A 14853-nucleotide genomic window follows, 5' to 3' on the forward strand; every position below is an offset into this window, starting at 1 on the left:
ATAATACAATAACTATATGTAGGATTCATATTTGAAATTTGATACCGACGTGGCTAATCAATTAATGATGGAGTCAGAATTTACTGTTGGGAGGCGAAAAGTTTTTATGGAGGACAAACCAATAATGTCATAAGATAAACTCAATACAAGCGCCCTTACTAGTCATCGTCTCATCCAGCTCTATCATTGAATTGCTCGCAATTTTTTTTTAAAAGGGACCCAGTTTAGGGCCTCAATTTTGCATTTTAGAACAGGGCCCCTTAAATTCATTTGACGGCCCTGATTTTATTTGATTGTGGTATGTTAACAATTGTTTATAATTGGTTTAAAGATACACCCCTTGTTAATTATTATGTTTTATTGAATCTACTTGATGAGTATATTATGAATCGTATTTAATCAGAGATAGTATTGCTAAAAAAATCATCTATTACTTGATGGGATTATGAACTTGATTGTAAGCAACATAGTGATTTTACTAGTATTAATGTTTATTTGATAATTTTATGTACGTTGATATATTCATTGTGTTGTTACAAAAATACAACGATGATAATTATGCAAGACATTAATTGACATTGTAATGTTGTTGAAATTGTACAATATATGAAAGCAGTATTCAGATGATTTGATTAGAATGATGGGTTGAACAAATTTTAAAAAAGGACATATCATATAATTTTTGGGCCTGAAGTTTCAAAAGATTTATTTTATAAAGATGAGCAGATATGTCCACATTATGACTTTGGCCTGAAGTTCAAAGTCTTAAAGGTGTATAAATAATTTAACACCGTCTCATCAGTACAATATATACATATTGTATAAGTGTAAGTGGCTAGAAGTCCACGTGGAAATTCTAGTGGCCAGAAGTCCACGTCTATGAGTATATGAACCGCTGTTGAGTTTAAAGCGGTCTTTATGAAAGACAAATTTATTTGCGAATTGATTGTTGTTAACCTAAAGTTGAACAGTATAATGAGATATGAAATTTGATCCGTTTCTTGAAGTTAATGTGACATCTAATAAAGATCATGTTTGTAGCAGAGATCGAGAATATGGCGTTATGATAAGCCTAATATTGCAGCCTTAAATGAGCCTTATAATGTGGCATTTGATGAGCCAAGTAAAGAAGCCTTAATTGAGCTTAATGAAGTGACCTTATTGAGCCAAATTTGTTCATTGAAAGAAATGAAAATATCTCATGAAAGTGAATATCTCACGAAAAGTCATGTGAGAATTTGATATGAGAAAAAAAAATGATATACGAGCTGAAATTTTGATATTCATACTATGACCAAAGTTCATAGTGTTTACACATACTAAATTATGACCCGGAGTTCATAATGTTTACAGATATTGAAACTGTGACTTAAATTTTACAGTGTTTATAAATTTTCACATTTCATATAGTGAGTATTATTTTGAGTATCGATATTAAGAATGAACTCAGTGTTTATACGTGGATGTCTGCAAATTATGCGACAATTTTGAAAAATTCATAATCATATCAAACCGATTCAAATTCAAATGATTCCCTGGAGCGAATGAGATATCATGTTTTGAAGATGAAATTATTTTATCTTTCATACAAGTAATGTAGTCCTATAAACACATTACATAATAAATTTGATTACAGGTTATTATTCCCCGAGAATAATATGACATTGCTTCACTGATACAATAAAAGTATGAAAGTACCAGCAGTGGTCAAGTATGAGAATGTTTATATTTTCATGAGTTATGTGGTCATTTTAAAACATTGGTATTCCCACAAGAAGTGGACATTACTTTACATTTGAAATAAGAGTGATAATGTGACCAACATATAATATATTGTGAAGTAATTGGTCGAAAAATACAACTAATTTGAAAGTTGTTGAATCATCTCTGATCCTTGAAGGGAATCATTGATTCGTAAGTTGAATTGTGATCAACTTACATGTATTATCATGCTATATAGCACATTGAAACGTGCGTTGTGATACGCATGCGTATGTCATCATTGTATATGTTGACGATTATAATTGTTGGTCATATGAAAATACTCAAAGAGTAATTGATAAGGCTATTTTCAGTCGTTTGCCTTAATCAAAATAAATCCTATAATACTACTAACAAATAGCTAGCGGTAAGTAAGGTATCGTATCCACAGGGAGGCGAGGTAATTAATCTAGTTTGTTTATATTTAGATCGTCTTAAGGTAACCAATTTTATGGGGGTTTTGTTTGTTTGGTATCTAACAACTAATTGCAATGTAAATAAAAGATGAATTCAAATATATTAAAAGAGTCTAGGGATCGGGTTCACTAGGTAGTCATCCAAGGGTAAGGTTTAATTCATTGATTGAGCAATTTATATTCTTGAAAGTCATATGATCGGTCGATTCTAATATGTCTTTTTAGATCTAAACTTAACATGAAATCGCTATTATTAGGTCGGTCTAATTCAATTATCGTAGCCTATGCTAGTCTTAACCCGGTTGGTGAAAATCCTAGTTTATGCACGAATAATTAATCAATTCTGATCAGTAATTAACTAATTAGAAGTAAGACAATAATTGAAAAACAATCCAAAGCAATTTAACGATCAATTTATAAGTTAACCATTTTCTAACCACCTAGATCCCCTTTCACCCTAGATAATAGATTTAACTACTCATGATTGATGCATGCTATTTATATAGACTTTTTGTACTTATTTTGCACGTATTTCTATGCGATCCCCATAGTTTTAGGCTACGAAATGCCTCGAATGGTCTACTTTGGTTTATTTGGCTTTAATTGCAGGAATGAACCTGGAAGGAGCAAAACTGAGCTTGGAACTGCCCCTATATCTTTCATTTAGGAGATGGATGGAATTGGAGTGGAAATACTTCTGCCTTGGGATGCGTGAAGTCGTCTTGGAAGCTAATCAACGTCTTATGTGCTGACACAGTGGTAGCTAACTCGATCGAGCATGCTGACTGGCTTAATTGCTCGATCGAATCCTTGTTGGTGCTGAAGACTTCTCGATCGAACTCCTGCTATGCTCGATCGAGAAGAAGTGTTTATGGTGTTCCTCGATCGAGTAGGTGCTATGCTCGATCGAGAGGATTTTGCTGGAGTATGTTCGATCGAGTAGTTTCAACTTACTCGATCGAACAACTAGTGGTCTGACGCAAGATTTTATTCCGTGATCTTATTTATTTATTTTATTAGTTATCGTATTTAGTTAATAAATACTCCCTCTGGCTTTTAATTTTCTTCCCGTTTCTCTAATATATGTGAGGAGTATTATAATGAAATGGGAAGAAAACAGCAAGCCGGAGGGAGTATCTCTCTTATATAAATAAGAGAGACCTAATTAGTTTAAGGGGATTCATTGAGTTTATTATCGGTTTTGCATCGAGATTAAGAGACTCTTATTCGACGCTTGCCTTTCTATTTCTCGGATCTTAATTTGTGTAATTCCTTACTCTCTTATTATTCAATTTAATTCATAGTATTAATTCTCATTTGCAACCTTCAATTCTCTTGTCTCTTAATTACTATTTAGGATATTAGAATTAATATTTAGTTTATGCAATTTTTGTTAATTCATCTTTAAATTATGTCAAATCTAGTTCTATCTATTGTTATTAGTTTTATTACCATTATGAGCAGTTAAATTCCAATTGCTAGGAATAGGGGAGCCATGATAGTAAAACAATGACGCTATAATTAGATTTAGGAGGTTTTAATGTGAGAATTGTTTTATAGCAATATAACAGTAATTATTTAGTTGAGTGCACGCAACTATTTTAATTAGTCCGGTTAAATTCAGACCTAGATCGGAAGACTGGAATGAATAGACCTGTTATGAACAATAGACTACCCTAATCAGAGCGGAAGCTATTTAGGAAGAATCTAGGGCGGATAGCGAACCGGGAGGACCTTTCCACTACCCTTCTCACTACAGACCGACTGACCTTACCTTTGGCTGAATTGCGTAATATCTTGGTGAACTAACCTCCTATCATCTTTCTTCCTATTTGATCACACTCTTTTTCATACTCGCCAGTTTTAATTAATTTTCCTATTATTGTTTTAAATTTAGTTCATTTAGTTTAGTTAAATCAAATCAACCAAAAGCCCCCAATTTGTGACCTTAGACAGACTAGATAACAAGTCGATAGCGAGTGCCTCCCTGTGGATACGATACCCAGCTTACCTCTACTGCATAAGTTTAGGCCGGTTAGGTTTTATTTTTGATAGGTTGCGACAATCCTCATCAAATTTTGGCGTCGTTGCGCGGGGAGGCAACTAGTTATTTACTTGTTTTACTTTAGTTTGCTTTAGTCTCAAGGGATTTTTAATTCCTTGAGACAGTTCTTATTCTTTTCTCTTAGTTTTGTTTATGCCCAGGTCCAATAGGTCAGAGTTAGTACCATCTAATCCTGAACCAGAGAGGACATTTTACCGTAGACAAAACTTATTGAGGGAGATACGTCGAGAGGAAGCCTTGAGTACTCTTGACCCAGTTCTAGAGAATTTCACTTTTGCAGAAGCTCGGTCTTTAGAGGAAGATAAATCTATTTCTGCAACCATTACTAAATCTGCGAAGATGCCTAACATTACTAGTCATTCTGAGCCGACATCTGATTCTATACCTAAGGGTTTCAAGCTTTCAACTGATTAGGGGAGTACTTTTTATATTCGCTCCTCTTATATTAATCTGGTGGAGAGAAACCTGTTCACAGGAGTAGCTGGTGAAGATCCAAGAAAGCGTATGGAGATCTTCACGGATTACTGTTCTACTATTCTTGCTACTAAGGGAGTGACCCAAGAGAAGATTAAGGAACTATTGTTTCTTTTTTCTCTTACTGATGGAGCTCGGGAGTGGTTGACTGACTTGGATAAGACATCAACATAAATTACTGATTGGAATACCCTAGCTCTTGCTTTCTACAAGAGATACTACCCTCCGCAGAGGAATAATGCATTGAGAGGGAAGACTACAAGTTTTAAACAGAATCCGACTGAGAACTTGTATGAAGCATGGAGTAAATTTAAGAAGCTGGTTAGGTCTGTCCCACATCATGGGTTTGGCCAGTGGTTTTTGTGCAACCAGTTCTACAATGGGTTGTATGATGACCACCGTGCTGTTTTAGATGCTGCAGCCAATGGAAGATTTCAGAAGAATATCGATGATGATAAGGGCTGGCACATTATAGAGTAGTTGGCTACCCATTGTGCTGAATATGGGAATCCAATGAGTGGTACTAGAACAGTCGCTGGAGATAATAGTGCAGTTGTGGCTCAACTGGAAGCCATGAATGCAAGATTTGATAAGCTAGAGATGCAGGCTGCCGGAAATCAACAGTCGGTTCACTTGTTGTCTAGACAAGAGACCGTCTCATGTGAGAGATGTGGTGCTGATGGCCATAATGCAGTGGAGTATTTGGCTGAGAAGGCGCACGTCTATGTCTTTCAACAATTTAGTCAAGCTTACTTTAATAATCAAGCTGGAGTTCATCCCAATTTGAGGTGGTCTAGGCAAAATGTTTTGAATCCTACACCTCCACCGCCGCAACAACAAGCCTATATTCCGCCCCATAGAACTCAACAACAAGGCTTTCAAAAGCCTCCTTCTTTCCCACTGACGCATCAGTAAGGTACTTCTTCTAGTGGTAATAATGACATAGCCGAGTTGAAGTCAATGGTGCAATCACTTGCACTTCAAATGCAGAAAAGTGACCAAGCAAAGGATGCTTCTATTAAATTGCTTGAGTCCCAATTAGCTCAATTGGCTACTAAGCAAGCTTCAAGACAACCGGGTCAATTACCATCACAACCCGACAAGAAACCACATGAGACGGTAAATATGATCAATTTGAGGAGTGGTATTTCCTATGAGGGACCTAAAATGCCAAAGGAGAATGCTGAATTTTCAGACTCGGAGGTTGAAGCTACTGTTCATGGGAAGACATCTTCTGACGAAATAGTGACTGATTCATGTGGTGTACTCGATCGACCAGTTCCCGATGGTCGATCGAGCAATTTTAATGAAGAAATGCCCTATAGAAGGGATAATAATGCTTGATCGAGCACTGAGGAAGACAAGCCTCTCGATCGATCACTCCAAACTGCTCGATCGAGCAATAATTCTGAGAAAAGATCTCGATCAAGAGGTGCAGTTCCTCGATCGAGTGACATTAATGCTGAGAATGGTGATTTGTCGTCTAAATATAATTTGGACGATAAATCTATGAATGAAGATAATTCCTATAAGCCCCAAGTTCCATTTCCAGGGAGGCTACGGAGGACAAAGACGGAACAACAATTTGGTAGATTTGCCGATCTTCTGCGAAGTCTTAAAGTTAACGTGCTGTTTGCCGAATTACTCACCAAGGTACCCTCTTACTCAAAATTTATGAAAGAAATTCTTTTACGTAAGAGGAATATAGATGAATTTGAAATGGTAGCTTTGACTGAGGAGTGCTCCGCACTTCTTCAGAATAAGACTCTACCGAAATTAGTTGACCTGGGTAGTTTTTCAATTCCCTGTCATATTGGGACTTACTTGATTGATAATGCGCTTTGCGATTTAGGAGCTAGCGTAAGCGTCTTACCTCTGTCTCTTGCAAAGAGACTTGGTTTGCAAAATTTCAATGCACAAACATGACCGTACAGATGGCCGATCATTCATTATCAAGGCCGTTAGGAGTCTTAGAGGATATCCCTGTTAGGATCGGGAAATTCTTTATTCCTGTTGATTTTGTAGTCTTAGACATGCCTGGGACTCATACACTCCCATTATTTTGGGAAGACCATTTCTGCATACTGCTCATGCAATAATTGATGTCGGGGCTAAGACTTTGACCTTTCAGGTGGGTGGGGAGGATTTGACATTCACCCAGTCCAGTGTTCGCAGGGCGCCCATGCAAGTCATGCCCTGCAACGCTATTCCCTCTATAGACCCCGACGAGGATCTCTCTAGTACTAGTTTTGAGTCGTATACTGTTGTTATGACACCTCCGCCCCAGTTTGGGAGCGAATTGGAGGACCATTCTACTGTTTTTATTTCTACAGGACTTGGCGGAATGGATAGTGGAGCTCCCGTCGCCGGACTTGGTGCATTGCAATTGGAGCCTAGTACTGATGGCATTAAAGATCATGGGGACCATGAAAAGAAGAAGCCTGATAAAGCGAAGAGGAAGGCTGCAGATTATGAGATGTGCTATTCTGTTTCCGATGGCTTGGTTGTTTGGAAATTGAAGACGGAGGTCACAAATGCTGAAGAGACCTCGTAGAGCCAGAAGCCCAGCTGTGGGCTATTTAATTGCCTCAAAGGATGAGTCGGGATGCTATCCCATTTGTAAACATTTTGTGATTTGGATTTTCGATAGACGTCTAATTAGTTATTAGCTTTAGACTTTAGTATTAGTTTGGATAGATTTATTTAGCTTAGGACGAATATAGACTGCGTATTTTTGTTTTTGGTATTTTGCGGGAAGTATTATTGCGTATATTGCAGGGCTTGGTAGAATTACGAATAATTCAGAAGCGTGCTAAGGAGGAAGTCCTCGATCGACCACTTTATGTGCTCGATCGAGCAAGTGCCCAAATGGAAAGTCCTCGATCGAACAGTTCCAAACACTCGATCGAGAAAGAGCATTAAAGGAATCGTCGATCGAGCAGTTTTAACCACTCGATCGAGCAAAGTCCAAGCACAAGAAAGAAGTCCTCGATCGAGTATTTTCAAAGTACTCGATCGATCAACTTGAGGAAGGATGTCCTCGATCGAGTAACTGTAGTTTACTCGATCGAGCTGTTCTGGCGCATATTAGATGAAGGAGTCTTCTTTTTCCCTTACACTATTTTCAATTGTTTTACCTTATTTCTTCCCCAAATTTTTCGACCCCATTGAATCCCTTGACCAAATCTCTCAAATTCTTCCCCAAATTTGCCAATCTAATCACCCAAATATATTCTAAGCACCAATTAAACCAAAATACCCTTGTTTGCATCATTAATTTTCGATTTAATTGGGAATTTTCGAAGCTAGGGTTGCGAAAGTCGAATTAATTCGATTATTTGAAGTTTTCATTGGTTTTTATTGTTTTTATTGCTGGGTAATCTACCAAGTCAATTCCTTTCCCCTTGTTTAATATTTAATTGCAATTTTCCCTTTATTTTATACGAGTTAGGGTTGTGAAATTGGTTTGGGAAAATTAAATCTTTTTGTTAGATTGTTAATTGGGACATGAATTTAATTATAGTTATGGAGAGTAACAAGGAAGCTGGATTCGAAGAGCCCAATTCGACGATCTCTGCGTCGACTTCGACGTCTGCCTTGGTCGTGGTCCCTACTTCCACCACGTCCGCTGTTACTACGCCGGTGTCGACCCCTGCTGTGTCAACCACCACCGCTGCCGCCATTGTCACTGCTGCTGCTACTGCATCTGGTTCACGAATTAGGACGGGCACGAGTTCCCGTGCTGCTGCGTTATAGGCTCCTGATAGGAATGCTGCTAACACTTCTACAGAATCTTTATCTGAGTTTCTGGAGGTAAGATTTCTGTTCCCGTCTCAACGTACTCGTTTTAGGCATTTAATGGAATGTCATATGACCTCGACCCGTTTTTTGAGTCACCCTGCCCTAGAGACTCTAGGAATTGTAGAACCTGTTGTTGGCTTGCTAAACGAGACGGGGATGTCGGGATTGGCCACTATGAAGGAGCTCACCTATAGGGCACTCACTTTAGAGTTTTTTAGCTCTTTTAACTTTAGTCCTACGGCCTATGCGACTGGCCATGGGAGCACTTGTATCACTTTCCGACTATTTAACACTACTTATTCCGGGACTTAGTGGAGACCTTGAACTTGAGTGAAACCTTTTGCCACCAATATAGCTTTGTAAACATCTATATGTCCATCCATGCCGAGCTTGATCTTGAATATCCATTTACACTGAAGGGGTCTCACTTCCTCAGGTAAATCCACCAAGTCCCATACTTGGTTCTCGTACATAGAATCCATTTCGGATCGCATGGCTTCAAGCCAATGCGCGGAGTCGGGACTAGAAATGGCCGATTTGTAGGTAGTGCCTTCGTCACTTTCTAAAAGTAGCAAATCACTATTTTCCTCTATATTACCGAGGTATCGGTCAGGTGGATGACTAATTCTACCTGACTTCCTAGGAACAATCATCGTTTCAGAAGTGGAGGGAACGTTATCCCCTACTTCATTCTCGGTTTGTGGCTCTTGAACTTCATCAAGTTCAAATTTCCTCTCACTTTGTTTTTTAGAAATAAATTCTTTTTCTAAGAAGACAGCATCACAAGCCACAAACACTTTGTTGTCGTGACTATTGTAAAAGTAATAACCACGTGTTTCTTTCGGATATCCTACAAAAAGACATTTGTCGGATCTGGGTGCAAGTTTGTCGTCAGACTTGTTGTGAACATACGGCTCGCAACCCCAAATTCTCATAAACGACAAATAAGGGACCTTCCCCGTCCATATCTCATATGGAGTCTTATTGGCTGCTTTAGACAAGCTTCGATTTAGTGAGAATATTGCAGACAAGATGGCGAAACCCCCAAAACGAATTAGGAAGCTCAGTTAGACTCATCATAGACTGAACCATATCTAATAAAGTTCGGTTTCTCCTTTCGGCCACGCCATTTAATTGCGGTGTGCCAGAAGTAGTCCATTGTGATACTGTGCCACAACCTTTTAAGTGAGAATCAAATTCTTTGTTTAAGTATTCACCACCACGATCAGATCGTAGGGTTTTAATCTTCCTATCTTATTGGTTCTCTACTTCATGTTGAAACTCTTTGAACTTCTCAAAGGCTTTACTTTTGTGCTTCATTAAGTAGATATACCCATATCTACTTAAATCATCAGTAAAAGTAATTAAGTAGTGATAACCTTCTCTAGAAGTGATGGTTAATGGACCACACACATCGATATGTATGAGGGCCAAAACCTCACTAGCTCGTATCCCTTTTCCCATAAAAGGTGCACGAGTCATCTTGCCTAAAAGACAAGACTCGCCAACACCATAAGATTCATAGTCAAATGGTTTGAGAAATTTAGATGAAACAAGTCTCTTAATGCGTTGTTCGTTTATATGACCTAAACGACATAGCCAGAGGTGTGATAGATTAGGTTCACCTGTTTTGAGTTTCTTGTTCTCTACATGATAAACTTCATTGACATTATTAAGAACATAAATACCTCCAATAGAAATGGCTTTACCATAAACCATATCATTAACAGAAAAATTACAACAATTGTCCTTGATCACAAAAGAAAAACCTTCCACGTCTAACACGGAGATGGAGATCATGTTCTTGGTTAAGGTTGGTACAAAATAACAATTATTTAAAAACAACTCTAAACCACTAGCTAAAGTGCGCACGTATGTCCCTATGGAAACGACCGCTACTCTAGCTCCATTCCTCATGCGTAAGTCCACATCACCCTTGGCTAGTGTTCACACGTCCATCAACCCCTGCAAATGATTACAAAGGTGAGATCCACATCCGGTATCAAATACCCAAGTAGAAGTGCAAGCAAAATTAATATTTATCATATAGAGAGTTGAGGAGATTATACCTTTTGGTGCCACACGCCCGGCCTTAATATCCTCCAAGTATTTGGGACAATTTTGCCTCCAGTGGCCCTTGCCATTACAATAATAGCATTCGGTATCAGAATGTTTGCCACCCTTTGGCTCGGTCTTGCTATTCACAATAGCTTTACCCTTTCCCTTGTCTAGCTTTTTAAATTGGGTCTTTCCCTTCCCCTTTCCCTTGCGAACCCCAAGGTGTAACTTCTTTAATCTCATTGAAAGAACATTCTTTTTCTCACTCCCACTAGCTTCCATATCCCTTTTCGCTTGGGTAAGGAGAGCATAAAACTCATGGAAACTCTTATCCATGTTGGTCATGTTATAGTTCACCCTAAAGTTGGAAAACTTGTTGGTAAGTGAGTGGAGAATGTGGTCCACTGCAAGCTTTTTTGGAATTTCACACCCTAAACGCGCTAGAGTGTCAATATACTCAACCATTTTGAGCACATGTGGACCAACATTGTGGCCCTTTTCAAGCTTTGCTTCAAAGAAGTGGACTGCGGCCTCATAATGGCGGATTTGAGGTGTTTGTGAAAACATTGTTGTCACCCTAGTGAATATCTCATATGCATTGAAGGAGATACAACGAAGCTTGAGATTAGAAGCCATGGACCATATCAAGACATTTTTGACATCATTAGCGACCTTCATATGGTCATCATAGGTGGTCCGTACCGCCGTGGTAGCCCTTGGGCTGGGTTCGGAAGGAGGAGGTTGAACCAAATAGCGGAGCACGTTATCGGATATCGCGACGCTTTTGATAGTCGATTTCCATTCGACGAAATTAATTCCGTCATCTTTCAAAATACATTTGTCCATTACGGACCTTAGCCATGAGTCTTTTCCAAGTTGAGTGGTGGAAGATGGTGTTGTCATTGCAAATTAAAAACACTACAACAAAATAAGGAAATATATGCATTCATTGTTTTATATTTTACTTCTAAAACTATTTTATCAAGCTTTGGCATTCATATAATGATCCCTCACGAAATTATATAAATGATTCCGAGATCCGTTCTTAGACAAAAATGATCATGTTATGACAACTTTTATGTAAAAACGGTAAGTCAACATTTTGACTAATTCTACCTTTAGCACTCTCGGTTGACGGATTTCAACTAAACCCATCTCATAGCCCCGAGACACCTCTTATCCCGTTGAGTCAAACCCAATTGTGGCATGTGATCTGATCACCCTAATTATCCGAGGTAAAAAGGTCCACGATTGTGGTGCACTAATGAACACGGGATTCATAGGTGTTACTAATTGGTAAGGCTTTTATCTCAATTATTTAAATATGTGAGAGATATTGTCAATTTAGTTATTAATTCCCTATAAGTGAACTAAGTCGGAGAATTGTGGATAACCGTTAATTGACAATCGTAAAATAAATGCATGTGCGGCGATTTTGGCTTGATGGGCAAGCAAAATATAAACATGCAAAAATATTTAATCCTAGTATAGTCACCTAGCTAATTAAATTAACTAGATTATTACGCATTCGTAAATCAACTCCTTGGTCCCTTGCCTCTTCATTGGAACACCTTCCAAAAATAGCACCGCCTTGTGGGATTTGAAACTTCTTCCAAAATGGCACCGTCTCGAGTCAAAACTGGTCTTCATCGTAAGTAGTAATAAAAAAAATAGATACAAATGAATACATAGCAATACCTATTATACATTTGATCTAATTAAAAATAAACTATTAATAATTAAAAACCGGCGATACAATATCGCAATTAAATTACAAACGAACCGTTATTTCCCTTACATTACGGGCAATAACGATTAAAAATAAACTAGGCTATACTAGGTACAAATTGAATAAATAAATAAATGACATTTCTTCATTCAACAATAAAACTATAAATAAAATGCTGTAAATTCATGCCAAAATCGCCCATTAGCACAATCATAAGTATCTAGCTCGGTTTTGTAGAATTGATCGATTTTTTAACCGTTTGAAAAATCAATAATGAACATTAAAACATGTTTAAACTCAAACTAGTTGTCTAAACTGTTGTAGAACTCAAACATTAATCCCCACTAATTTGTTGATAATTAATTAGTTTGAATTGATATTATTTGCTAATTATATCGGTTATAACATAACTTTTATGAAATAATTCAAAATAATTATAACCATTACAAAAAATTTGAAATAAACAATTTTTTATATTATGGAACATATCCAGGGACCCAATGTAATACTACGGTTTTATGAGTCTCTGGGTACTCTATCGAGTAGGCCTTACTCTGTCGAGTAAGGGTGAGTTGCGTTTTAAAATAGTTTCTGACCTGTTGGGTACTCGATCGAGTAACTATGATACTCGATCGAGTAAGGGGGCACTCGATCGAGTACCTTAACTACTCGATCGAGTAGCCGGTTTACGGGGAGTTATTTCTCGGGTTTTGTTAATTATGCGATTAAGGTATATAATCTTTTCCGTCATTGTTCTTAAACACTTTTCAAAACCTAAATTACTGTCAAGAGAGAAAGCAAAGTACGTTCATCACTTTAATCGCATTGTTAGCAAATCCCGGAGTTTGGAAGGTCGAATTTCACCTTTCGTTATACCGTTGAGATCCTTGCGTCGAGGGTAAGATCTATGTACCGTTTTTATAGTTTTTCCTTAAAGTTGGTTAAACCCTAATATGGGGATTTGGGGTTTTTGTGTAGATTGTGATTTGGTAGTGTCTATGTGTTTGTATGATAGGAGGAGGTTTTGTAGAAGAGGCTTTTGATACAAAATTGTTGATACCGTCTAATCACAGTGCTTTCCAGGTAGGATTTCCTACTCAGTATTAGTCCCATAATGGGATGATTGTTGATGTGTTGAGATTGATTGTTTAATATTGTAATTGTATTGTGACGACTGTGATTGTGATTGTGATTGTTTGTCTCTGGTTCTCGAGATGTGTTCTCGGCTGAGTGGAGTCACTTGCGGGAGTGGCTTCACGCCCTAATTTCGCCTCCTGTGGAACCCGGCACAGGAGGGATGTGCACATTAATGGACAGGGTTATCGCTCGGTATGATGAGCGGGGCTTAGGTGGGAACGATCGCGTCCCCACCGGCAGGGTCGTCCAAAGGGCCGATCGGTGATTGAGATTGATGGGACCGGTGTGATTGTGTGTGTGTGACGGTGTGAATATCTCTGCTTAACGTATTGTGGATATAAATATAGATTGTGTGATTAGTACCGACCCCGTGTTGTTGTTTGTAAAACTGCGGTGATCCATTCGGGGATGGTGAGCGATGAATGAGCGAGTTTGAGTTGAGTCTTGGGATAGCTGGGATGTGCCACCATCGACGATAGAAGTCTTCCGCTTTGTAGCTTTGCTAGTTTTATAACATTTCGATTAATTCAAGAGAGACAGTTGGTTTTGAGAACATGTATCGTATTTTGGTATTTGGTTTCAGTTGTAACCTTTCACTAAACTTATATTATTTAAAGTTGTTTCGTTATTGTCTTATGAATATCATGCCTCGGGTAACCGAGATGGTGGCATCCTTATACCTGAGTGGTCCTGGTAAGGCACTTGGAGTATGGGGGTGTTACAAATGGTATCAGAGCGACGATCCTGAAACCTGTAACCAATAAATCTAATGAATATAGGGGGTCAATTAAAATGAACCCGGGGTAAAGGTTGTAGGAGCTAATGCAAAGGTTTGGGAGACGTCCTAAAGTCGCGAACTTGCTTTACAATTTTGAATCGGTCACATGAGGGGTGTATGTCAAGGTCGTATGTGATGCTTGTTGACTCGTATGAGAATGTGATGATGTATGTTGTAATTGTTGGATGTTTGGAGTAGAAGGTCGAGTTTGTGAATGAAAGGGTGGTGAAGTATATAAAACTGTTGTTGATTGAAGCATGTTGCATGATAGTTGGTTTACAATGTTGGTTAGAATTGTTAGAAAAGTGTATGAGAATGATGAGTGATGTGGTGGAAAAAGGGAGTAGTTCATATGTGATATGATTATACATAATTTTGTTTGTGTAATTTTATATAATGATTTCATATACATGCCTACTATTGTTCATATGTATTGCATGAAGAATGTGGTTGAAATGGATGAATTGATTGGAAAAGATGGAGTGGCAATAGCATGAGAATACGAATTTTGTGATTATGAATATGTTTAGGTGACGAAGTGTATTTGTAATATTGATGTATTAGTAACATGGAATAGGATTTGTAATGTATGAGTATGATTTGTCTTACGAAAGGCTATAGAATAAAAGCATGT

This window comes from Silene latifolia, chromosome Y, assembly GCF_048544455.1.
Source record: "Silene latifolia isolate original U9 population chromosome Y, ASM4854445v1, whole genome shotgun sequence".
NCBI lineage: Eukaryota > Viridiplantae > Streptophyta > Magnoliopsida > Caryophyllales > Caryophyllaceae > Silene > Silene latifolia.